General features: G+C 38.1%; 1 protein-coding gene across 12 annotated transcripts in view; it reads left to right on the top strand.

Moving 5' to 3' along the window:
* The window catches only part of PRELID2 (PRELI domain containing 2), an 856,521-nt gene that overhangs the window by 432,415 nt on the left and 410,016 nt on the right, over positions 1 to 14,090 (top strand). For 10 of the 12 annotated variants that reach the window (XM_064366453.1, XM_064366452.1, XM_064366460.1 and 7 more), the window contains one exon: positions 10,045 to 10,135. The exons of the other annotated variants lie outside the window; for them this stretch is intronic. The gene's annotated coding sequence lies outside the window, so the exon portion shown is untranslated. The remainder of the gene's footprint in view (positions 1 to 10,044; positions 10,136 to 14,090) is intronic. 12 annotated transcript variants of the gene reach the window in all.

Below are 14,090 nucleotides of genomic sequence, written 5' to 3'. Positions count from 1 at the left end.
GCAGCATCAACTTCTTTTTTTTTTTTTTTTTTTTGAGATGGAGTTTTGCTCTTGTTACCCAGGCTGGAGTTCAATAGTGCGATCTCAGCTCACCGCAACCTCCGCCTCCTGGGTTCAGGCAATTCTCCTGCCTCAGCCTCCTGAGTAGTTGGGATTACAGGCACGTGCCACCATGCCCAGCTATTTTTTTGTATTTTTAGTAGAGACGGGGGTTTCACCATGTTGACCAGGATGGTCTCGATCTCTTGACCTCGTGATCCGCCTGCCTCGGCCTCCCAAAGTGCTGGGATTACAGGCTGCATCAACTTCTTAAGCAGGAGTGGCTTTGATGCTCAATTTTCCAACCCTCATGTAATCAACACCACCTCATTTTCTACCACCAGAGAGTGAGATTGATTGTAGTCGAGCCACTGATGTTGAGGAAACTCATATCGTGGGCTCCACAGACTATCCTCTAGATAACAAGTAAGAAGAAAATTCCTCCGAGAGGAAGAGTACAGAAGTGATAAACTTGACCCAGTAAGAATATATGGGAGATTTCAGAGGAGGAGTAATTCTAGGTACAATCTGGTGTTGGCCACTTGGGTTAGCCTTTCACTTCTCCAATCTCAGGACATGTGAATCTCTCACTTGCTCAATGGATCCCAGGCACATCTCTAGAATATATCAAGTTTTTTCTTCACTCAAAGCTTCTCTAACTTACTCCTCCTTTCCCCTGGAACCATTTTCTACATGATCCTCTTAAGATTAATTCTTGAGGTTTAGGGTGGAGCTCAAATGTTCCCTCTTGAGGAAGGACTTCCTTCCTTTACCATCTAAAAAGCCACACTCCTCTTACTCATCCTTCTCTCTATCACATTTATATGTTTTGTTTTCTTATTGGTTTCATTATTCTCTGAAATGACCTAGTTTACTCTTTTACTTGCTTACTATTTGTCTCTCCCACTTGGATGCAAGCTCCACATGAATAGGAACATTGTTGCTATGTCCCCATCACCTAGAAAAGGGCCAGGTGCATAGTAGAAACAGAGTGAGTGTATGTTGAATTAATAAATAAACTAGGAGTCCTGTGGATCACAACTGCAAAATGGCCCATGTCTTAACCTCTCATACCTCCCCTGAAGGCAGAGACTGGGGGAAAACTGGTATGCAGAGGGTTTAGGGATATGATCCTAGAAAGCAGGCATGAGAGGCAGGAGTGAAAACAGGGGACATGGGGGAGGACTTAGAAAAGGTGTTACTGATTTAACCACTGCTACAATCAACTGGTAATTGACTGGAAGAGTTTCTGAGGAGCTGGATAAAATAAACCTCAGAAATGTTCGTCTAAAAGAGGCAAGGGGAAATGATGATACATTGGCAAGCATGATCCATTCTTTGGCCAGCAGTTGCCCCAAGGGACATGAACTCTTCTGTATTTTGCATGACACATGAGTGTGTGCCCAGTGGTTCTCTGAGGGATCCCAGGGATAGAAGGTGGGAAGTACAGACTGAGATGAAGCACTGTCAGGTGACACTATTTGAAGCTGGTTGAAGCTTGCCTTGGCCTGGTCCCTGCCATGGCTGGAGAAAAGATGAGGCTAAGGGAATTTAAGTAATGCACAAGAGGTATCCAAAGTTCATTTCAAACTCTAGCCCTTTTGAGAAGTAATCGTTAAATTTTTTATCCAGCCATCACTTGACACTATTGCATGCATTCTTGCTCACCTGAAGGGATCAGGAATAATATGTCCTCAGGTTCATTCCCTAATTATACTCACTCCACACCTCCATTTGGTGGTTTTCAGATAGTCTTGCTGCTTTGGCTCCCGCAGGGCATGGAAACTCAGTTTTTTCTTCTCTGACCATTTTAACCAATGGCAGGCACTATTCATAACTTTGGACCTACTATTTCTTGGCATCTGGCACCAGAATCCAGGCTCATGATTTACTAAAGTCTTTCAAAAAGTGCAGGTGGGTGTCTTCTTGTCTCTCTCTCTTCCTATCTTCTCTCCCAGAGTCCCTGTAGAACTTTGTAGATGACTAGTTAGCTCTCAGAGCAGAATGATGTATTTTGCAGAGGAGTTTACAGAAGCATTGTCAAAACGTGTTCTTTCTACAATCTGGAAGAAAATTGCAAAGATGCAAGATGCAATATATTTTTGACACTGCAGTTTGTTGAGTAAAGTTTTTTTTTAATTCCCCCCTACCTAGACACATGATAAATTAGATAACTTATTTCTTCTAGTCCCTCAGTGTACAATATGATAACCATTCCTTGACAGCAAGCAACATGCTATTTTTTTTTTTTTGGTGTGTGTTTTGTCAAAATATTTTTCCCTGGGAGATTCTCCTGAGTCTCAGATTTTTATTTTTAGGGTATTTTCTACCTGAAATGTTTGAAGTCATCTGGGGTCCTTCAGAACATGTAGAGGGAAATGGATGCTTTATAGATCTTAGAATACCTGTGGACCTGAGATCCAATAACATCCCCCATTCTCCACTCAATAATTCCCATTATAGTCTCACTTTCAGGATAGGATCTGACTCATTCATCTGGAGGATGCTCTGGGCTCAGTGATAGGTATTAAGAATAGCAGTGGACTATCATTGTAGTTGCTCCCCAGTGCCCTCAGTTTAATATCCAGACATTTTTCTGTGTTTAAGTTCTTTCATTTGTAACCTTTATTTACTTATGTAGCCTTAACTTTTTTTGTTACTCACTTTGCACTCTGATCTTCAGCTGGACCATGTGGATTTTTTCAAACTTCCCATGTTCTCTCTTCTCAGCATTTTCTTCTGCTCCTCTTCATCTTAGTAATTAGTCTTCATCCTCCACCCATGTTATTGAGTCTCCAATTTTAGTTCTCCTATTGTGTCTTGCTTCCATAGGTTTTATTCTTTCTTTGTTTCAAAAGAGAGTCTCAGGGAACTTGACCTTGAGGGAAATATTTTAATCATTTGCTTAGAAATTAGGGTCAAGTATAAAAGAAGCCCCTAGCTTTTCATCTATTATATAAGGTTTAAGTAATAGATGTCTCATATTTAGTTCAAGGGTTGGCAAACTTTTACTACAAAGAATCAGAGAGTAAATATTTTAGACTTTATAGTATCAATACTGTCTCTGCCACGTTATCTTTTTTTTCCCCACAATCTGTGAAAAATGTAAATATCATTCTTACCTTTTAGGCTTTGGAACACATTTGGTTCACAGGTAAACTACAGCGTTAAAGCTAAGAGTTAGTCCCCTAACTGTTGGGACTGTAGCTACTAGTACTGTAGATAATAAAGCATTAAAATATTGCCAAGGCTCCCATGAGACTATGAACAAATAGCTCTTCTTAGCAATGAATCTGCATTTTCAGGCTCAATTATCTTCACATTTGATAATGTCTCAGCAGCTTACTAGAGGATGTTGGTTGTTATAACAATGCTGCGGGAAATTGGATGAAAGTGTGCTTATTTATATATAAACCTTTGTAAAGGATTATTTCTTTGAACTAATATTAAGTGGTCTTGTAACATCTGCCTAAAATGTTGATGGGCCTCATGTGGTTAATGTACTTAACCAAGTTTCTGTTTTCTGGAATCATTTCTGCTTTTGCTTTCTTATTTTGGCTCCCAAGAAGACACAATGATTCAGGCAAATGAAGAGGAGTTAGTACTTTGAAGCCCAGAAGGTAGTAAGGGAGACCATTCTTATTGCATGACTGTGGCAAAGATTGATAAGCTAGCCATTGAATGTCAGCACCAGAAGGTAACTTAGTGACTATCTGGTTGGAGAAAATGAAGCTCAAATTTAAAAATGAGTGTCTGGCTGAGCTGGAACTGGGGTCTAGGCTCCACGACTCCCAGGCCTGGGTTCCTTACACCTCTCCAGACTGTCTTAAGTATTTTAGACACTATTATTAAGTCTGGTGTTTTTTAACGTATGTCTGCAAATGTCTTAGCCTGTTTCATAACAAAAACAATGCTCAGAATTTCACTTCTTCCTCATGCAGTCTCCCCCAAACAGACTTAACCCTGTTAAATTGAATTAAATTTGGCCAAAAATTGCCTCCATCCATATTTAAAATTTAGACTAAAGATTTCTCTGTACACAGTGAACTGTAACCTAACTTGATGTGTAAACAGACTGTAATATACTTTGTATAAGTAGTTGAGTCCCAGCCAATCACAGCAGCTGAGTTTCAGTCAATTACAGGCAGCCAACTGTTCAAACCAGGTTCAGATAAGGCAAACGCCAGCTGTCAGCAATCCAGATGTTTCTGCAATTCACTTCCATTTTCTGTACTTCGCTTTCCCTTTTCTGTCCATAAATGTTACAGAACCATGTGTCAGCCCTACAGTCTCTCTGAACCTATTCTTGTTCTGGAGACTGCCTGATACTTGAATCATTCTTTGCCCAATTAATTTGCTAAATTTAAACTTAATTTGCCTGAAGTTTTTTCTTTTGGCAACCCAAAACCAGGCTACTCAGTTCCTACACAGAGGTGCTCCACTGACACTTGTCCTGACAGAGTGGACACTGTCAAGTTATATTTTCCCTGAGGAGCATGACAATTGGGCTTTAGTTCTGAAATCAAAGGAGCTACAGATGGCTACTCATGGTGTTGGCTTTTACTCTGCTATGTGCCTGCTCTATCTTATTCTGACTTAATGGGTAATGTCATTCTCTATTATACATTCATTAAGGGAAGGTCAGCATCTGATTGTGTGATGGATTATACCAGATTCACAGAACTCTACACATTAATCTGGCATATTAGTAGAAATCAAATAACTGAAGCTCCTCTTGGTGAGAAGTTTGGTGCTTCTCCAGATAAAGTAGAAAGGTGCAATGGGGAGAAGGGGATGGAGCAGGAGATTAAAGCCCTCAGCTGGGCAAATGGGCTTTGACTCATCTGCCCAGAAACAAAGTATTAGAGGACGAAATACAGTCAAACTATGTCACTAGACAATGTGGGTTCATGCCATTGGCTCTATTAGAACAAGGGACAAGATGGAATAGAGAATTTTTAAATAGTTTACCTGGAAGAACATTCCTGTTCATTTATTCTGGATACTGTTATTTAATTGGCTAGAGAGCATGAAATCCCTCCCTCCCTCCCTCCCTCTCTCCCTTCCTTCCTTCTGTTTTTCTTCCTCTTTTCTTCCTTCCCTCTCTCTTTCTCTCTCTTTTTCTTCCTCTCTCTTTCTTTCTCTTTCATGATCGGATGTCTATTTTTGGTATGTCCTATTAAAGCTAATTACAATTATAGAACAAAATCATGACTCCATTTTCAGAGTGCATTGTGTCCTCTGCAATTCTATTCTATTATTATTTAAATGTCCTTTTAAATTCACACTCTCTCTGTGTCTAGGTGATATGGTTTGTCTGTGTCCCCACCCAAATCTCACCTTGATTTGTAGTTCTCATGATCCTTAAATGTCCTGGGAGAGATCTGTTGGGAGGTAATTGAATCATGGGGGTGGTTACGCTCATGCCATTCTCATGATAGTGAGTTCTCCCAATAGCTGATGGTTTTATAAGTAGTTGCCCTCCTTCACACAGCACTTCTCTCTCCTGCTACCTTGTGGAGAAAGACACGTTTACTTCCCCTTCGGCCATGATTGTAAGTTTCCTGAGGCCTCCACAGCCATGCTGAACTGTGAATCAGTTAAACCTTTTTCCTTTATAAGTTACTCAGTCTCAGGTATGTCTTTATTAGCAGTGTGAGAATGAACTAATACAGTAAATTCATACCACAGAGATTGGGGTGCTGCTATAAAGATACCTGAAAATGTGGAAGAGACTTTGGAGCTGGGTAACAGGCAGAGGTCAGAACAGTTTGAAGGACTCGGAAGACAGGAAAATGTGGGAAAGTTTGGGATTTCCTAGAGACTTGTTGAATGCCTATAATCAAAGTGCTGATAGTGATATGGACAATGAAGTCCAGGCTGAGGTGATCTTAGATGGAGATTAGGAACTTCTTGGGAACTGGAGCAAAGGTGAGTCTTGCTATGTTTTAGAAAAAAAGACTGGTGGCATTTTGCCCCTGTCCTAGAGGTCTGTGTAAGTTTGAACTTGAGGGAGATGATTTAGGGTATCTCGTGGAAAAAAAATTTAAGTGGCAAAGTGTTCAAGAGGAAGCAGAGCATTAAAGTTTGAGAAATCTGGAGGCTGATGATGCAATAGAAGAAAAATAAAACATTTTCTAGGAAGAAATGTAAGCCTGAAGAAGAAATTTGCATAAGTAATGAGGAGCTGAATGTTAATCATCAAGACAATGGGGAAAATGTCTCCAGGCCATGTCAGAGACCTTCACAGTAGCCCTTTCATCTTAGATCTGGAAGCCTAGGTGGAAAAAAATGGTATCCAAGGCCAGGCCATGAAACCCCTCTGCTCTATGCAGCCTTGGGACATGGCCAGACCACTAGACCCCCTCTGCTCTATGCAGCCCTGAGTCCCAGCTGCTTCAGCTCTAGCAGTGGCAAAAAGGGGCCAACATACAACTCATGCCATTGCTTCAGAGGGTGCAAGCCCCAAGCCTTTGGGCTTACATGTGGTACTTAACTTGTGGGTGCACAGAAGTCAGGAATTGAGGTTTGGGAACCTCCATGTAGATTTCAGAGAATGTATGGAAATGCCTGGATGTTCAGGCAAAAGTCTGCTGCAGGGTTGAAGCCATCATAGAGAACCTCTGTTAGGGCAGGGCAGAAAGGAAATGTGGAGTTGGAGCACCCACACAGAGTCCACTAGGGCACTGCTTATTGGACCTGTAAAAAGAGGGCCACCATCCTCCAGACCACAGAATGGTAGATCCACTGACAGCTTGTGCACCTAAAAAAGCCACAGACACTCAATGTCAGCCCATGAAAGTAGCTGGGAGGGGGATGAACCCTGCAATGTCACAGGGGTGGAGCTTCCCAAGGCCATGGGAGCCCACCTCTTACATCAATGTGATCTGGTTGTAAGACAGGGAGTCAAAGGAGATAATTTTGGGACTTTAAGGTTTAAGACTGCTCTATTGGATTTTGGACTTGCATGGGGCCTGTAGAAATTAGCCAGACCTTTTGTTCTAGCTAATTTCTCCCATTTGAAATGAGTGAATTTATCCAAGGCCTATACCTCCATTGTATCTAAGAAGTAACTAATTTTCTATTGATTTTACAGGCCCCCATAGATGAAAGGGACTTGCCTTGTCTCAGATGAGACTTTGGATGTGGACTTTTGGGTTAATACTGGAATGAACTAAGACTTTGGGAGATTGTTGGAAAGGGATGAATGTGTTTCAGAATGTGAAGACGTAACATTTGAGAGGGATTGGGTCAGAAAAATATGGTTTGGCTCTGTCCCCACCCAAATCTCATCCTGAATTATAGTTCCCGTTATCCCCACAAGTTGTGGAAGGGTTCTGTGGGAGGTAATTGAATCATGAGGGCAGTTACCCTTGTGCTGTTCTTGTGATAGTGAGTGAATTCTCATGAGATCTTAGAGTTTTATAAGGAGCTTCCCCCTTTCACTTGGCACTTCTGTCTCTTGCCACCTTGTGAAGAAGGATGTGTTTGCTTCCCCTTTCACTATGATTTTAAGTTTTCTGAGACCTCTGTAGCCAGGCTGAACTGTGAGTCAATTAAACTTCTTTCCTTTATAAATTACCTTGTCTCAAGTATGTCTTTATTAGCAGAGTGAGAATGGACTAATACACTAGGCCTATGTAAATTTTGTTATTTGGGTCTAAAAATTCTATTAATCTGATCGAGTTCTCTAATCCTTCATGCTTCAGCTGAGATATTACATCATTGAAGAATCTTTTCAGATCCTTCAGAACAGGATTAGGTGTCCTTCCTAGGTACTCCAACTGCCCTTACCTCCATCAGAATTATATTTACTGTACTGCAGATACTTTTTTATGCAGCTATCTCCCTAATCAAACTGTGAAGGCAGACTTGCTTTGAGATTCCATGGCTATAGCCTGACATTTACATAGTAGGCACTCAATAAATGTTTGTTGAATATTTGAATAAGCTATATAACTTCTTCCCACACAATTACTAGTATTGTTTCCTAGGGAAATTTAAGAAAGTATCTTTCACTTGGTCTCACATAAGTTTTTGTCTTTCTCAATAGAGTAAGTGTGAATCCCTGTGGTAGAAATAAAGGCATTGTTCCTATACCACCTCAGCCTTTCCCCTGGACTACTGAGAATTTAAATTTCAGAGACAAAGTGAGCAACCTAACTTTCATTTCCAATAACTGCATTCTCTTCTTTTTCCTTCCAAATTTGCATGCCATGGTGCCAAGAGAGATTTTTAGAACAACTCCCACTGGTTTTAATTTCAATTCATTTGGACTGTGTGAGATGTATACTGTATTTTATGTTAAATAGAGTTGTTGCCATTTATTTGAGCTCCTTGGAAGAAAGATGTTCCCTAAATGCAAAGCAGCCAGAATAGCAAAATTTACATTTCAATGTATTACTTTATCCCTTTAGTAAAAACTCTCTAGAGAACTATGCAACCTCAGATATTAACTGGTATTGGCATTTGGGCTTTTGTGGGTACTGCAGAGCAAAGGTGTTTACTGCCTCCATATCAGGTGATGAGTTGTCTCATTACCTGTTCTAGACATGTGAAGGCAGTTACATTACAGTATTCACAAGCCTTTCTAAGATCATCTGTTTATATTTCTCTTCCATCTACTGTCTTGTGTAACAGCCATAATCTCTAACCAATCAATCAATGAGTCATTTTTGAGTGCAGATATGCCTAGATCTTTGCTACAAACAGTAGGGGAGGCAGACAGAATATGTAGCATGGTTCTTAGCCATAGGAAAGTTATAATTTAGGATGGAAGATAAGAAATGAAATAATCAGCAAGTAGTACAAGGCAGAATGTAATACAGGATATTCATTTGGTAAAAATTTATCAAGCCTTTATTATGTGCTGGCCACAGAATTAGGAGCTAGCACTACAGTGGTAAGATAAATCATGCTTATATTACATCATGCTTATAGTAGAAAAAAACCCATAAAATAAATAAGTACATGTAGAAGTTCTAAAGTTAATTTCAGGTAATGAGTCCTAAAAGGAAAATAAAACAGGACAATATGATAATGATGGAAAAATCATGATGGAGGATGATGGGAGAAATGTTACTTTTAATTGAGTGGTCCAAGATAGTCTTTCCAAAGTGGTTATGTTTGAGCTTTACCCTGAGTCAAGAAGGAGCCAGCCACATGGAGATGTATAAAGACAGATTTAACACAGAGGAAAAATCAAAGACCAATCTCTGAGATGGAAATGAGCCCAGCTCACTTGAAAAACAGAAAAAAGCCAATGTGGTTAAAGCATAGTAAAGAAAAAGGAATGGTGTTTGAGGGTAGGAAAGAGCCAATTGTGTATGGTGCACACTTCAAGGTCTGTTGGAGTTTAAGAGAAATAAGTTTTCATGAGAACTGGAGGAATCGTCAAAAATATTAACACGGTGAAGATTAAACTAGGGTTTGTAAAATGGGTTTAATTGATGGGAGTGGGAAAAAGAAAAGCATTAATGGACAAAGGAATATCATTATCCAGTGGCTAGATACTTGTTAGTTGTGTTAGATACAGTGTTTCCATGTTTTCACTTGCTACCACCCAGACCAAGATACAGTTAATTATTGTACCCTTTTCAGGACAAGTTATACATTCATTCATTTAAAAAATACTCAAAATGTCAATTAATTTTGATTTTTATATTTTTATTAGGTAATAATAGCGTACAGAATTCAAAGTAGAAAAGAGACACAAAGAGATCTTATTTTTACCCCATTTTTCAAACACTCAATTCCCTACTTTACTGGTAATTATTGCCAAGTGATGAGTTCTTGTAATGTTTCTACCATCCTCATCCTTTATGTCTTGAATGTTTTTTTCTGATTTTTATTAACTGTTTGGAATTCTCTTTTATCTGTGTATTAATGATAAACCTCTTTAAATATTTTTAACAGGATAGTTTGCCACTTTAAGCTTGTAATTTTAGGGTGTCTCTTTTTGTTTGTTTGTTTGTTTTTGAGACAGGATCTTTCTCTGTTTCCTAGGCAGGAGTGCAGTGGTGCAGTCTGGCTCACTACAACCTCTCAGGCTGAAGCAATCCTCCCACCACAGCCTCCAGAGTAGCTAGAACTACAGGTGTGTATCACCATGCCCAGCTAATTTTTGTATTTTTTGTAGAGACCCAGCCCAGGTGGGTCTCAAATTCCTGGGCTGAAGCAATCCTCCCACTGTGGCTTCCCAAAGTGCTGGAATTATAGACGTGAGCCACCACACTCAGCCTAGATTGTCATTAAACCAATGTCCAGGTGATTAGAAGTGATGTGTGGTCCAAAGAGTACAATCATAAGTAAAACAAGTGCATTTTTTAAGTGCACAGACATTTAACTGATTAATTGATGGTAACTATAAATTCTTTATAAAGAAACAGAATGTGAACAAGTTCAAACATCCCTGGGTCAGGTGTCAAAGATATGAGTTCTAGATGAGGCTCTTTTCTTAACTAATGTAATGACATTGTCCACATCAATCTCACTCCTTATGGCCTTAATTTTCACATCTGTTAAATGAAAGAGGGTATCCCTTCCATTGCTAATGTTCTCATTTTAGCTGAAAACTGAATTTTTGCTCCTTGAATACTTCACTGTGTATATGGGATTTCACTAGCCCAACATTACCATGCATCTGCATTTCCATCAAAAAAATAAAAGGTTTTTGACACATCTAAGAGCAACATTTAGGTTATATTTGTTCAGGTTTGATGATACCACAAATTGAACCATAAATACTAAAGTAAGTATACTTGGCCATGCACATTACCTGAGTGCTATTTGCAAAGTGAACCCTATATAAATATCTATTGATTTATTGACTATTATTAATTTATGTAAAATGAACTTTTTTGGAGAATCATACATAATAAAGCTATGTCACTGATCTTTAGAAACAGAGGAGGGCTTATCACTTTATAAAGTGACTTGTTGAGTTCAGTAAGGAAGTTGAACCAGTTATTCAATATTATTTTGGCTGCTTCCAGGAGAATTAATATTATAAAGTGATGATTAATATTATAAAGTAATATAATATAATAATATTATATTACTTTATAATATTAATTTATAATTAATATTATAAAGTAATTCCTTGAAATGCAACATTTTAACTCCAGAGATTGAAGCTCCTCTATTAAAATGATCACATCAGGTGCTCATTCATTATTTCAATAAGTATTTAGAATTTGTTATATCACGTATTTGTGTAATAGAGATATTATTAAGCTATGGTTTCTGTCCTGTAGCAGGGTATGTAAACTATACAAATAATGCCAATAAAAGACAGACAATAATAAGGGTCATGTATAAGTCTGTATTCACACTTCTGTAAAGACATACTTGAGACTGGGTAATTTATAAAGTAAAGAGGTTTAATTGACTCACAGTTCTCTATGGCTGGGGAGGCCTCAGGAAACTTATAATTATGATGGAAGGGGAATGGGCATGTCTTACATAATGGCAGGCAAGAGAGAGCTGGCAAGAGTCGGGAAAACTGACTATAAAGCCCATCAGATCTCATGAGACCTCACTCACTATCATGAGAGCAGCATGGGGGGAACTGCCCCAATATGATTTGACTATGTTTTCACCCAAATCTCATCTTGAACTGTAGTTCCCATAATCCCCCTGTGTCATGGGAAAGACCTGGTTGAAGTTAATTGCATCATAGGGGTGGTTACCTGCATGCTGTTCTCATGGTAGTGAGTGAGTCCTCATGAGATCTGATAGTTTTATAAGGGGTTTTTGGCACCTTTGCTCTGCACTTCTTCTTGCTCTCACCATATGAAAAGGATGTGTTTGTTTACCCTTTCACCATGATTGTAAGTTTCCTGAGGCTTCCCCAGCCATGTTGAACTGTTAGTTAATAAAACCTCTTCCTTTGATAAAGTATATTATGGATATAATATGATTATATTTAATATAATATTTATATTATACATGTTGGTCTTGGGTATGTTGTTATAGCAGCCTGGGAGACCAATCACCTCCCACCTTGTCCCCTCTATCTTGACACATGGGAATTATGGGGATTATAATTCAAGATGAGATCTGGGTGGGGACATAGAGCCAAACCCTATCAGGCCACAAAGCGAGGTGTTCAGTGGAAGAAAATATGTTTTCAGTTTATAAAGGTACTTGAAAGGCTTTATGAACAATTCATAGAGGTGATATTTGAGTTGGTAAAGTACCAAAGTTCTTTCCCTTGTTTACACATGTGTGTGTATATATGGATATGTGTGTGTGTGTATAAATAAAATAGCTGTATATCCACACACGTATTTGCATATATATGTATGTATGTACATATATATGGGTGCATATATAGGTATTTTGGTGTGTATATGAGTATAGGATATTTATACACACATATGTGGATGGATATGTGTATTTCTGTGCTAGATTTTGGGTTTGTTTTGCTTGCTTTTTCCCATGTTTTAGAATAAATGTAAATTTTATATTTGTTAAAATTTCATTGGGAAGTTAAGATTGCATTGAGTCTAAAGATCAGTCTGGAGGGAATGATATTTTAACAATGTTGAGTCTTTCAATCCATGAATATAGTACACCTCTCCATTTATTAAGGTATTTTAAAATTATCTCAGTGGTGTTTCAGAGGTTTTGATATAGACCTTTGTACATATTTTGGTAAACTTTACACTAAGTATCTCACTTTTTATGTTATTTTATTTTTAAGATTTCAATATTTATTTTAGATTCTGGGGTTACATGTACAGGTTAGTTACATGGATAAATTGTGTAATGCTGAGGTTTGAAGGAGAAATAAAATATTTTCCAGACAAGTAAATGCTAAGGAGATGTGTTATCACTAGACCAGCATTATAAGAGATTCTTAAGGGATAGGATTTTTCATAGTATGGGCCTGCTGGTAATTAATTCTCTGGTTTTATGTACTATAAAATATCTTTGTTTTACCTTTCATTTTTGAAAGATATTTTTGCGAAAAAAATGCTATTCACACTTTTACTTGAACGACCATTATATTGCCTTCTGGACTCTATTGTTTTTGACAAAATGTTTTCTGTCAGTTTTTTGTTATTTTGTATATAATGTATTGTTATTCTTTGGCTTCTTTCAAGATTTTCTTATATTTTTCAGAAATTCTTACTCTGAAATGTTTATTATTTGCTGAGATTTTTGAAACTCAGAATTAATATTTTTCCACCAAATTTGAAAGTTTTTTCCATTAATTAACTACTTTTGTTCTATTATCACTTGTATTTTTTCTGGAACTTGAATTATATGTATACTAGACTGCTTGACATTATTCAATGTTAAGTGAAGATGTGTTAGTGAAGATGTGTTAAGCTTTTTTCAGTCTTTTACTCTCTGTTCTTTAGCTTGTATACTTTTTTTTAAAAAGAGAGATTTATTTGGCTTGTGGTTCTGGGGGATGAGAAGTCCAAGATCAAGGGGCCCCCATCTGCTGAGGGCCTCGTTGCTGCTTCATAACATGACAGAAGGCATCAAATGGTGAAAGTATGAAAGACAGAGAGAGGGAATCTGCCACACTTAACCTTTTTTTTCTTTTTTTACAGTACACAGTTCCATAGTTTTATTCACAGAGTTGTGCAATCATCATCACAATCAATTTTAGAACAATCAAGTTTAGTTAATTACCCCTAAAAGAAACTGTTACCCATCAGTGGCTTCCCATTCCCCTCAACTCTTTCAGCCGTAGGTAACTGCTAATCTACCAACTCCACAGATTTGCCTGTTCTGGATGTGTCATATGAATGGAATCATATATGTGGTCTTCTGTGCCTGGCTTCTTTCACTTAGCATGTTTTCATGGTTCACCTATATTGTATAATATGTTCATCTACATTCTGCAGCATTTGTTTTGCTGCCAGATAACATTCCATATTATGGATATACTGTATTTTATTTTATATTTTTTTGGTGTGTGTGTTTTTTTTAATTGCATTTTAGGTTTTCGGGTACATGTGAAGAACATGCAAGATTGTTGCATAGGTACACACATGGCAGTGTGATTTGCTGCCTTCCTCCCCTTCACCTAT

Source organism: Aotus nancymaae, unplaced genomic scaffold (assembly GCF_030222135.1).
Source record: "Aotus nancymaae isolate 86718 unplaced genomic scaffold, 86718_ANA_hifiasm-v0.15.2.pri h1tg000064l_1, whole genome shotgun sequence".
NCBI lineage: Eukaryota > Metazoa > Chordata > Mammalia > Primates > Aotidae > Aotus > Aotus nancymaae.
Note: the sequence above shows the minus strand (reverse complement) of the source record. Positions and strands in the feature narration are given on the sequence as shown.